A 12832-nucleotide genomic window follows, 5' to 3' on the forward strand; every position below is an offset into this window, starting at 1 on the left:
TTCACTGACCACAGGTAAAGTCCAATGATAATGCCAAGCAAAGCCTTTAATACCACAGTGGCTCAACAGTTAGAGAAAATTAAGTATTCCCATAGTCACATTTTTCATTGTACTGTTACATTTTATAATAATAAATACAGTATTACATCATTCCTCCTGAGGTCAATGACTAGAATGCAGCAGGTACTTAAATCCTCATGATTTAATGAATGACAGTATGATTACTGACATTTTAGAGGAGGGGATGGGTACAGGAGCCTCAGGGGGCTAGTCCTGCATCCCCCCACAGATAAAGGAGAAATGCGTTTTAATTTGCCTGTGATTCCTCAGCTTGTGTCCAACTTTCTTTCTTTCTTTCTTTCTTTTTTTTTTTTTTTTTTTTTTTTGACAGGCAGAGTGGATAGTGAGAGAGAGACAGAGAGAAAGGTCTTCCTTTTTGCCATTGGTGCACCCTCCAATGGCCGCTGCGGCCAGCGCATCGGGCTGATCCGAAGCCAGGAGCCAGGTGCTTCTCCTGGTCTCCCATGCGGGAGCAGGGCCCAAGGACGTGGGCCATCCTCCACTGCCTTCCCGGGCCATAGCAGAGAGCTGGCCTGGAAGAGGAGCAACCGGGATAGAATCTGGCGCCCCAACCGGGACTAGAACCTGGTGTGCCGGCACCGCAAGGCGGAGGATTAGCCTGTTAAGCCACGGCGCCGGCCCAGCTTTATTTCTAAAACTCTCTTCTGCAGCAGACTCCCTGCAATGGTGCTGCACTGTTCATGGTTACAAAGATACACCCATGACAACACATATGTTACTGAAGCAGTAAGCACACAGGCTCTGGGGCCAGGCAGACTGGCTTCCTCATCCAATTCTTGATATTTTACCACAGGAGACAGGGCATGTACTTGGCGTTTGTAAAGCAGGGATAATGACAGTATCTACCTTGCAGAATTGTTGTGAAGTTAAATTGAAATAAATCTCTGTCGAGTACTCCAGCTCCTGTTAAGTGCCTGGCAGATGCTAGTTATTATTTTATTTTAATGAAAAGAAGTTGTAAATACCAAAAAAAAGTCAACCCCACATAAAACAAAGGAAGGCTGAGGATATGTCTGTCCCAGATAAAAAGAGACTGCATAAGTGCTCTGGTTTAAACACACCCCCAGAAAAGCACGTTTTGGAAACTTAATTCTCAATGTGACCATGTTGGAAGGTGGGTCCATGGCAGGTGTTAAGGTCAGGAGAGCTGCACTCTCGGAGGCAGTGGCAGATGGATTGATGCCAATTTTAGAAGGACACCAAGGAGCAAGTTTGATCTCCTGCTCATGTTGGGCCTTCTATCACTATATGTGCAGCGTGAAGGCCCTCACCAGATGCTAGCCCCTTGATCTAAGACTGCCCAGTTGGCAGAACCATGAGCCAAATTAACTTTCTGTTCATTATAAATTACCCAGTCTGTAGCATTCTGTTACAGCAGCACAAAACAGACTACGACAATAACAGTGCAACAGGAGATCCCAGACTGGATTCTGCACTGGAGAAAATAAGTGGTACAAAGGACATTATTGAACAACTGACAACATTGTGATGATACTTGAATCTACTGTTTATATTTCCATGTTAAATATACTAAAGTTGATAAATGTGTTGTGTTTATATTAGGAATAAAGGATCATGATCTGTGCAGCTTTCTCTCAAATGGCTCAAACGAAAGAGGAGAGAAGGGGCCGGTGCTGTGGCACAACAGGTTGAGCCAAGGCCTGCAGCAGCAGCATCCCATTTCCAGCTGCTCCATTTCTGATCCAGCTCCCTGTTGGTGCACCTGGGAAGGCAGCAGAGGATGGCCCAGGTCTTTGGGCCCCTGCAACCACATGGAGGACCCAGAAGAAGCTCCTGGCTTCTGGTTTCAGCCAAGCCCAGCCCTGGCTGTCGCAGCCATCTGGGGAGTGAACCAGTGGATGGAAGACCTCTGTCTCTATCTCTTTTTGTAACTCTGCCTTTCAAATAAATAAAATAAATCTTAAAAAAATAAAATAAGATAAGAAAGCAGCAGAAGATGGCCAAGTGTTTGGGGTCCTGGCATCCACATGAGAGACCTGGAAGAAGCTCCTGGCTCAGCTTCGGCTATTGCAGCCATTTAGGGAGTGAACCAGCAAATGGAAGCTCTCTCTCTGTCTCTGTCTCTCTCTGTAACTCTGCCTTTCCAATAAGAAAATCTTTTAAAAATAAAATAAAATAAAAAGCTAAATGTTAACAGGTGAATCTGAAGAAAAGGTAGAGTGTGGGGTGTCCTTGATACTATTCTTGCAACTGAATAAAGAGTTTTGGGGGTCAGTGCTGTGACGCGGTGGGTTAGGCTGTCATTTGCAACTCTGGCATACTATAGAGGAGTGCGGGTGCCAGTTCCAGTCCTGGCTACTCTGCTTCTGATCTAGATCCCTGTTCATGGACCTGGTAAAGCAGGAGAAGATGGCCCAATTGCTTGGGCCCCTGCCACCCCCATCAGAGACCTGATGGAGTTCCAGATACCTGACTTTAGCTTGGCTCAGCCCCAGCCACTGCAGTCATGTAGGCAGTGATCCAACAGATGGAAGATCCCTTTATCTGTCTTTCCCTCTGTCACTCTGCCTCTCAAATAAATAAAATAAATATTTAAAAGGGGAGAGGTAGATTTAAAAAATAAAAAGTCCAAAGTATCAGGACAGGTGCTGTAGCACACTGGGTTTTAGCCAACTTGGGATACCGATATCCTATATTGGAATGCTTTGCCAATTGAAGTTCAGCACCTCCACTTCCAGTCTAGCTTCCGGATAAAGCATACTGGGAGGCAGCAGACGATGGCTCAAGTGCTAGGGTCCCTGCCACCCAGGTGGGAGACCCAGATGGAGTTTGGGCTTCTGGCTTTGGTTTGGCCCAGCTCTGAACATTGTAGGCATCTAGGAAGTAAACCAGTGGATGGAAGAGCTCTCTCTCTCTGTCTCTGTCACTGCCTTCCAAGTAGATGAAAATAAACAAACCACAAAAGACAGACAAAAGTACTAAACTGAAAAGTGGAAATTCTAATTTAGAAAAGACAAGTGTCCTGCAGTGTTTATAGATTTTGACTGGTCCCGCCTCTGTGATAGACTGGATTATAATTATCACAAAAGCTCTTCTAGACAAACTAGTCCTACTGTTCTTAAGCAGTGCTTAGAGAATAAAACAGGAAATGGGTGAAAGCCTTCAAAGGTCCACAAGAAATCATCCTTTTTAAGAGTTCACCCCCAAGTGGTTTTCCTCTTCCTAAGAAATCTCCTGACTGCGATTTACAATCCCTCTGTGCCCTGGCCTCTGCCCACCTCATCATATTCCACTCTCCTCATCATTTTCAGGTTCCAGATACAACAGTCTTCCTTGGGTTCCTCGGACATGCCAAATTTCCTACTTGGGAGCAAGTGCAGCTGACATTCTCTCATCCTGCAATGTCTGTCTCCTGGATCACCAAGTAGGTGGCCCCTTGTTGTCATTCAGATTTGAAATGTAATGTTACAGCTTCTTTCCTGATACCCTACTCACTGCATCTAAAGTAGCTGTTTACGGTTTAGAGGTTTAGAGAAATGCCCTGCCGGGGATTCAGTGGGAGCTCAAAGAATAGCTTGGCTTGAACCAAGTATGCCACAATCCTGTTCAGAAGACAACTTGGGTTTTTGTGTCTTCTGCCTCATTTCGCTCATATTCCCACTATGCAGTCATTTTAAAATATTATAGTTGTTATCTGCATATCCATCTTCCCACTAAATTTTAAGCAGCTTGGAGAAGAAGCTATGTCTGCTTCTCCAATCCCAAGTGCCTACCAATAATCCAAGCTAACAAAGACTCAGTTCCAGGAGCTTAAAGAAACATTTACATTGTGTCTTTCCAGCCTCCTAATACTCACTAATAGCAAATAGTAATAACAATTAGATCTAATAGTCACTGAGAGCTTATTATGACCTCAATCATATACCCTCAGTGACTATTTTCAGATAAGTGCTCTAAGTATTTTATCTCCTTGAATCCTCATTATAACTTGTCATCTAAAGTACTGCTGAACCTAGGGCTCAGAGAGGTTGCATTATTTGCCCAAGCGTTCACAGCAGTGAAGAGGCACAACTCAAATCCAAGCAGTGCAATCCTCAAGCCCACACCCTACCAGCACTAGACAGCTGGGGAAAATGTGATGTGCTGCTCACTGCTCCCACTCCTACTCTGCCAGAGCAACCTACCCATCACCACGTGGCCACTGCCCTTATGGCAGTGGGATGGCTGCTCCAGTACTATACGGTAAAGAACACGTCTGAGAGTCCAAAATAGCTCTGTATCGCTCCACCAACTAGAGCGACTGCAAAGCCTCTGTGCACTGCAAAACTTAGTTGGAGCCCAAATATTACCACAAGGGTTAATTGCACACAGCTGGTATGAGTCATAAGCATTTGGGAGTGAATTATTCAGATTATCCAGCAGAACCCTGAAAAATGGAACCCATCCGCTTAAGTTAGGTCATAAACAGAAATTTCAAGAAACATCTAGTGGACACCATTCTTTGAGACTATCAAGGTCAGGTGCAAGGAAAAGCATTCACGTATGTGTATTGCAGAGGAGTAAGACGGGACTCTGAAGAAAAACCGCAGATGACGTGGAAAATTTCCACCTTCTGCAAAGTACTGCTTTAGAACAGTCCAACCAGCATTGCAAAAAAGTCATTCCACCGCGGCAAAGCAACAACCATAGTCAGAGAGCTAGGTGCCTGTGCCATTCAGCTAGACAATGCTGGCCTTCATCAAATCAGAAGCAACAAAGAGCCAGACGGGGGCCAACAAGCCAGTCACTGTCTAAAGAGCAGAAGTCCACCCTCCACACGGCTTTACCAGATTCAGAGAGAAGGACTTGTGGGCATTTTAACCCGGGAAAGCGTGCTCCTTCCACCCTGTTGGCCTGGTTTGGTACCTGTGTTTCCCCTCTGGGACGCTTGTCCCCTACAGAAGGGCACGGAAGCTGCTTCCACCTATGACTGGGTACCTTCAGCCCTAGGCCACCGCAGGACAGGCCGCCTCTCCTGGCTGCCAGGTGATGTGGGAAATCCCGGGAAGAAAGAGGGAAAGGCAGGGAGGCCGGCCGGGAGCCTTCTAGAAGTGGGAACCACTGAGAACCCCATCAGGGGTTGGCAGGTGGAAAAGCAAGGTCTCTGAACCGCGGGTGCGAGGAACCTGCTCCTGGCTCGGTCCGGCGCTTTTCTTCCTCGCTCAGGTAGCAGGACAACCATCCGAGGGAGCACTCAAACTTTTGCAAACTTGAGCCCTTTGAGAACCACTCATCACAACTACTTCCCCCTTTCCATCTCTACCAACATTTTCATCTGGCCTAGACTTTTGCATTTAAATACATTTATTTAAAAGGAGAGTTGATCATTGTGAAATCGCTGGTCTAAAGGAACAGTTTTTCTTAACACCAACGGAAACACAAAATCCACGCACCCCCCCCCCCCCCCCCATCAAAGCCCTAACCCCCAGTGATGCCAGCCAGAGCGGCAGCTTTGGGAAGCACCAGCCAGCCGCCGGGCGCTCCAGCCCAGGTCTGCTCCGCACCCCCAGCCCACGCCCTCCGGCCGCCCCTCCGCCCCGGCTGCACCACGCTTCCTGTCAAAACAAACCCTCGCCGGAGGGGGAGGGCACGGCGGAGGCAGAGCCCAGCGCCTGGGAAACCACAGCAACAAACCCCAAACACCAGCTGCAGCCTGGCCCGCCCCGACCCCGGCCCAGCCCCGCTCCGGCCCGGCCGAGGGTGGGGGTGGCGGGAGGAGGAGGAGGTCCCAGCGCTGGAACCCAGGCGGTGGGCAGCCGCTCGCTCGCTGAACGGTCGCTGGCACCGGCCCGGCCAGAGGTCAAACCGGCGGCGAAGAGGCCCCCTGCGCGTCCGGGCCCCGACGCCCGCGGCCACCAGGGGCCGGCACCCCGCTCCCCCGCGCGGGGCGGCGGTTCGAGGTCCGACAGGGGGCCCGGGGTGGGGAGGCGCAGCCGCGCTCGATCGGCCCGGGCCCGCCGTTTCAGGACGGAGTTCCGAGACGGGGCCTGCCCGGGGTAGAAGCGTCCCCCTCCGCCGGCCCCGGGCCGGTCCCCTCTGAGACGGCGACCCCTCCCCAGGGACGGATACACACCGGATCTGGCGCGGAGACGGGAGGAGAAAGGCGGCTGACCCCGGCTCAGGGGTCGCTGGTGTCCCTTCACCAAGCACCTCAGAAACCCATCAGCCCAACAACCTCCAGCCCCTCCGCCCTCCACCCCCTCCCTCCACGCGGTATTTAAAGGGCCCTGAGGCACTCTGAAGAGGCAGCCACAGCGCGGCCATCACAAAGCAGGCGAGCGGGGGGAGACGACGGCGCGGCGGAGCAGGGAATTCTGTGACCCCGCGGCCTGATGGCTGAGTTCTCAAAGAATCGACCGACAACGGGTATCGTTTCCCTCGTGTTTGGTCAGAGCGGTCGAGAACGCTTGGATTGCAGGGTTTTTCTGGTGAGAGAGGGACTATCCCCCCCTACACGCTGCGAGTGGTGCAGTCCAAGACTGCTAGGGGCGGAGATAAAAGTGTTTACGGAACTGGGGCAGCCCAGAGCTCCCGGCATCGGGGGCGGGGCCTCCGGGGCCACTGGGGGCGGGGCGTTGCGGGGAGGAGGGCAGGGCGGGGCCCGCCTGGCTGGGTGGAGCCTGGGCCCAGGGGGCGGGGCTGGCGGAGCCGCCGGCTCTGGGACTTCCGGGCGCCACGCGGGGCGAACCCGCCGGGCTCCCGGACCCCCGACCCCACACCCCGATCGTGGACGGCGATGCAATCCGCTTGCTTCATGGGGCGCTCCTCGAGCCCGCACACCCCTCTTCTAGACAGGACGATCCCAACTGGATGCCCACCGTCACCCCGAGTCCACACCAGCGACAACCGAACCGACCGCGTTGTAGGGAGCAACCGTGCCGTCGACGTTCGTGTCTACACCGCCACATAAACACGGGTCCAGATTTGCACCTGCAGTGGGATGATTAGCTCCTGAGAGCCACGCCCACCCGGGCTCTGTGGAGACTGTGTGTGCGTGCAGAAGATAAACGTCTTAACTTCCTCTAGGGTTCCGGGCAGCCGCGGCCTCCAGGTTTCCAAGTGGGTTAATGTAAATAAGAGGTCCCGAGAGGGGCCTGTGCGGCCGGGCCTTCTGCTCTGCTCCGTGGGCTTGCTTCAGGGCGCACGGAAATGAGCCGCCCGCAACGCAGCGCAGGTGCGAGTCGGCATTATATATAAATGTATAAAAATTACATAGATGTATATATAAATCCCCACGGGCAGCAGACACAGCAGGTACAGAGCCAGGGGCACAGTAGTGACAATGTGGACGCATCTTGAGTTCAGATACATTCTGCCATACATTTACCACCCATGAGGTCTCGGTCAATGGCGATAACCATGATAGCTGTGGCATTGGTTCTTGTAAAGTAAGCGAAGTGCTGAGCATTTGAGAAGGTGTGCACTCAGTAAGTGTTAGTTACTGCAACTATTTGGCAAACCACTTGGAACAACTTTAGCAGCTGATTGGATACATTTGTGTCTGTATCTCCTTTGGCCACTCTAAAATACTTAGCTCCATACAAGTGCAGAGGTTAAAGACAAAAAAGTGTTGTTGCCTCCCAATTTCTTTCCTAAAAAGATACCCTTGTTTCTCTGTTGTTTCTTAGGATAAGCCATTGGGATGACAGAAGCCTCCGTTTCAATGCTTGGCAAATAGCAACCACCACACAACTAGCACCTTTGCCCTCAAAACCTCATAATAGAAATATCAGCCAAACATACCCTGCAAACTTCTGGTGACTGACAGTGACATGTTACAGCGTTGCTTTGCAGGAACCTCTGAAGTATTGTTTTCTGCTACAGCGTAACTTGGAGCAGGTGAACATGAGTCAGGGTAGTTGTCCAGCCTACCTGGGTGATCACAGCTTTGAAAGCTCAAGTATGTGGCTCTCAAAGCCACAAGGAAACAATTTTTGTCAAAGCAAGTGAGTCAAGCTTCAGCATGTGGTGGGAGTGACAGCCTTGGGGGAGGGAACATCAGAGACCTGAGCCGGGACCAAAAGAAGACTCTGGAAATACGGTCTTCTGTTACTTTGATGTTAAATAACTCTGGATCCCAGTGCCCTTTGGTGAATTCCCTAACTGCTGTCCGCCTGGCTTGTGTATGCTTTGAAAAAAAAAGCAAAGTGCTGTGAAATAAGATGGCTCCTTTGCAAACAACACTTGTGTCTTATTCAGAGCGCTCAGCAGTCATCGAATAAAATCCTCCCTGGTCAGACTGTGTGTATGACTTTCTGGGAGGAAAAAATGTCTGTAAAGGCAACCTCTTTAGCAAGTAAAGTGATTGGCATTTTATTTGAAAAAGATGTCTTACTACGCCTAGTTTGTCTAATGTACTTTGGGAGCTACTTAAGAGTACTCCTGGCAATATGGTTTGTTTTCCCCATACGTGACATGATAGCCTGAATTTAGTCGATTGCCCTTGGCAAAAGGCAAGGGAAAGAGCAAAGTTTTTACTCAGTGAAGAAATGGAAATACTCATTTTTCTTGTACACATCTGACATCTGAGTTTTATATTACAATGAATCCTTGGGGAAAAAAAATCAGAAAATCCATAAAGGTAACTGGAATGCGAATTTGCCACCTCTCAACTATTTAACCTTTGTAGTAGAGCTTCATCTTATGCTGATTTTTACCCCCTCTTTATTTGAGAGAGAGAGAGAGAGAGAGAGAGAGAGAGAGAGAGAGAATTTCACCTGCTGGTTCCTGGTTCCTTCTTCAAATGCCGACAACCAGAGCTGGGCTGAGGCTGAAGTGGGCACTGGGAACTCAATCCAGGTCTCCCACGTGAGTGGCAGGAAGCCAGTGACTTGAGCCATCAGTGCTGCCTCCCAGGGTCTGCATTAGCAGGAAGGTGGTCTTACCCGCTGGGTCAAATGCCCAACCCCTGTGCTGACTGAACATAATACAGATACAGCTACCAGTGCTCTGCCAGGGGCACAACAGATGACTTCAGTGCTGCCGATGTTTTTGCTGTTTCTGTCTGGGGGAGTTGTGAAGCTTCTCCTCCTACGCTGATGTGAGTTTCCAAGCTTCTCATTATACTCTAAGGTTTTTACCCAGGGCTGGCCTCACAGACAGGCAAACTGTACAAGTGCACGAGAGCCCACCCTTGGAAGAACTCCATCATGTTCCTCTGGTACTCTCTTGAAATTCTTAATAACTTTACATTTTTCACTTTTGCACTGGACCCTAACAATTGTGTAAATGATTCTAATTTCACCACACAGAATGAGTCTAATATTTAATTGTATTTGTTTGCCCTTAACCTGCCCCCAAATGCAATTCAATTATTTCATCAATATTCAGTTAAAGAAACATATATTTGTTTCAATACTGAAGAACAAGCAAAGACAACTGGGCGTATCCCAGGTGTTATGGCTTATTTAAGACATTTTCAAGAGTAATTTTGACTGCACATGATTTTGATCCCATGTCCTCCCTTTAGAGCCTAAATCCTCATGTAGGATGTGACTCCATTAAAGAAGAAGAAGAAGAAGAATAGGAGGAGGAGGAGGAGGAGGAGGAGGAAGAGGAGGAGGAGGAGGAGGAGGAGGAAGAAGAAGAAGAAGAAGAAGAAGAAGAAGAAGAAGAAGAAGAAGAAGAAGAAGGATTAAATGGGACCCCTCCTCTTTTTTTTTCTCCCCGTCCTTAAAATTAAGGTGCTAGAAAAAGAGCTAAAAATCAGTTAGCAGGTGAGAGGGGGATGCACTAGAGAGCAGAAGGAAGATAAAGAATCCAGCTAATACACATACTAGCAAATCACTCACTGAGTATTCAGAAATTAGCTACTACCTATTTCCTTTGGTCTTGAAGATAAGGCAGACTTAGGTCATTGGCCACTTTTGACTATTAATTAATTCTTGATCAGTTTTCCAAAGCACCAAAACTAGCTTTTCTGTTGATGCCTCTGAACTGAATTAGCATAAACCTGGAGATTATTTCTTGTTCCAGTAGCCTGCATCCCATATTTAGACACTGCCCAAGACCCTGACCCTGTCCCATACTTAAAAGGCAAACTTTCCCCCACTCCCCCATAAACCCCTTCCACTCACCTGGACACCACTGTTGTCTCATGGGAAGCAAAAAGAAGAATGAGAACCAGTAGGGAGGACAACTGTGGGCAGGATGTGGGAGTGGCCAGGGAGAATTGAAGCTCAAAGGAGCACCAATGGGAGGCCGAAGAGTTGATGGCTCAGTCCCCTGACCCAGACAGTCATCCTCTTATTACATCTCCCAACCAGGAGGCAATCAGGATGCACATATAGGCCCTCACTTTTTTTTGTTTGTTTGTTTGTTTGTTTAAGATTTATTTATTTGAAAGGCAGAGTTATACACACACAGAGAGACAGACAGAGAAGGAGAGACAGAGAGAAAGAGATCTTTCCTCTGCTGGTTCACTCCCCAAATGGCCCCAATGACTGAAGCTGGGCCAGGCCAAAGCCAGGAGCCAAGTGAGTGCAGGGGCCCAGGGACTTGAGTCATCTTCTGCTGCTTTCCCAGGAGCATTAGCAGAGATCTGGATCAGAAGTGGAGCAGCTGGAACATGAACCAGAACCCATATAGGATATGGGCATTACAAGCAGCAGCTTAACCCACTGTGCCACAGCTCCAGGCCCTCACTTTTAAAATGAGCTATAATGCCCAAAAGATGGATAGAGCTTCTAAAATAAGATGTAAAACCCAGAAGACATTTAGGAAAGATCAAGAAATGAGACTTGTCAGATACAATGCTCATCATAAAAATATGAGTTCTAGAACAATGGTTATGGGGTGAAACCACTTATGATAGAGACAGCTTACATTAGAGAAAATATGTATGCACTCTGGATGCTTGAAATGGACTAAAAGGACGCCCTCCAACCTGTTTAGAAGGGCAAGTTGGGAAATATTACTGATTTATTCTATATACATTCAAATGGCTTACTTATTTTGTGAGAATTTATTGGTTCCTATGTTACTCGTGTTAATTTTATGCTCCCTTACAATCACACTACTCTTATCATTGGTAGGTCATGCTGAATTTATCTTAGTGGAGGTAGGCTGTTATATCACACAATAAATAACTTTCCTATCTTTTACTTATATTTAAGAAAGTTCTGATATCTAATGGAGCTTTTCATGTAAAGTATATAAAGAAATAGACTTACAAAAGACCCCTCTGTGCCAAAAGTATTTATGTTGAGTGGGGAAGTATTGATTTTTTAAGCCATTGAATTGTATACTTTATTTTATTTGAAAGGGATAGAAACACAAAGAGGTCTTACATTTATTGGTTCACTGCCCAAATGCCCCCAACACCCGAGGCTGGGCCAGGACAAAGTCAGGAGCTGGGGACTCCATCTGGAGACCCAAGTCCTTGAGTCATCACTTGCTGCCTCCCAAGGTGCACATTAACAGGGAGCCAAAATCAGAAAGAACTGGAACTCAAATCTAAGGATATAAGCATCCAAAGTGGGGTCTTAACTGCTGTGCTAAATGCCCACCTGTGATCCTTATTTTCTAAGTAGCTCTCATCAAATCCCACACATCCCCCTCTTTTAGGGAGCTAAGGTACACAGACTTTACTTTCACTTAAAAAATATTTTTGTCGCAATCTTTGACCTGAGGCCTTAATTTCTTTGACGATAAACAGGACAAGCGTCCTTCCCAGTGTGATATGGAGCATGAATAACGGTACTGTCTTTTGAGGATGAAACATTGAGAGCCCTGAACATTCAGATGCATGTACAGTAGCTTTTACCTGAGCTCATGTGCATTCTGGTGGAAGGTGCTATACTCATCCCAGGGCACTGAGGATTTATGACCGACCAAAGAGGTACTCAGTAGTAGTGACTCAGTGAGTTGGCATGTCAAGAATAGAAACCAGAAGAACTCATTCCACGGCTTCTCTCCACAAGTATGCACACATACTCACAATTCACACACACACACACAGTATCACATGCAAAATGCAAGTATTACCTATTGGTGTAATTATCTAACTTCCATAACAACATATCAACAAGCATACCAGCACGGTACCAACTAAGTACCCGAAGTGTTTATAATCACATTCCATTGCTCTAGAAGGGTGCCTGGATCATGTCCTGGGGTGGCTGTGCCTTCCAGGAAGCAAAGAGAATGGAATGCTGCCAAGTATCCTAAAATAGGAGACTCTTTATGTTTCATTTATAGAAGTAGCCAGAGTAATGGGGAAAAAAAAAACAAGGCAAAATCTGGTCTGAGAAAATCTGGAGTTAAGAGCCACATTGGACACATCTGGCCAATGTCCTGAGATGGAGTCCAGGTTATGACATTGTGCTACAGAGACATCTGCAGTTACATAATCAGCAAGCCCATGAAAGGCTGAGTACAACACAGTTATACAAGTGAATTTTAATGCTCAAGCTGAATTCTTTCTTTCTTTCTTTCTTTATTAACTTTTATTTAATGAATATAAATTTCCAAAGTACAGCTTATGGATTACAATGGCTTCCCCCCCATAACTTCCCTCCCACCCGCAACCCTCTCCTTTCCCGCTCCCTCTCCCCTTCCATTCACATCAAGATTCATTTTCAATTCTCTTTATATACAGAAGATCAGTTCAGTATATATTAAGCAAAGATTTCAACAGTTTGCCCCCACATAGAAACACAAAGTGAAAAATACTGTTGGAGTACTAGTTATAGCATTAAATAACAGTGTACAGCACATTAAAGACAGAGATCCTACATGATATATATATATT

General features: G+C 47.5%; 1 protein-coding gene across 2 annotated transcripts in view; it reads right to left on the reverse strand.

Annotated features, from left to right (window-relative positions):
• The window catches only part of TCP11L2 (t-complex 11 like 2), a 49504-nt gene extending 43224 nt beyond the window's left edge, over window positions 1-6280 (reverse strand). For both annotated transcript variants that reach the window (XM_062202979.1, XM_062202978.1), the window contains exon 1: window positions 6155-6280. The gene's annotated coding sequence lies outside the window, so the exon portion shown is untranslated. The remainder of the gene's footprint in view (window positions 1-6154) is intronic.
• Between the last annotated feature and the right edge of the window lie 6552 nt (window positions 6281-12832).

This window comes from Lepus europaeus, chromosome 10, assembly GCF_033115175.1.
Source record: "Lepus europaeus isolate LE1 chromosome 10, mLepTim1.pri, whole genome shotgun sequence".
In the NCBI taxonomy this organism is placed as follows: Eukaryota; Metazoa; Chordata; class Mammalia; order Lagomorpha; family Leporidae; genus Lepus; species Lepus europaeus.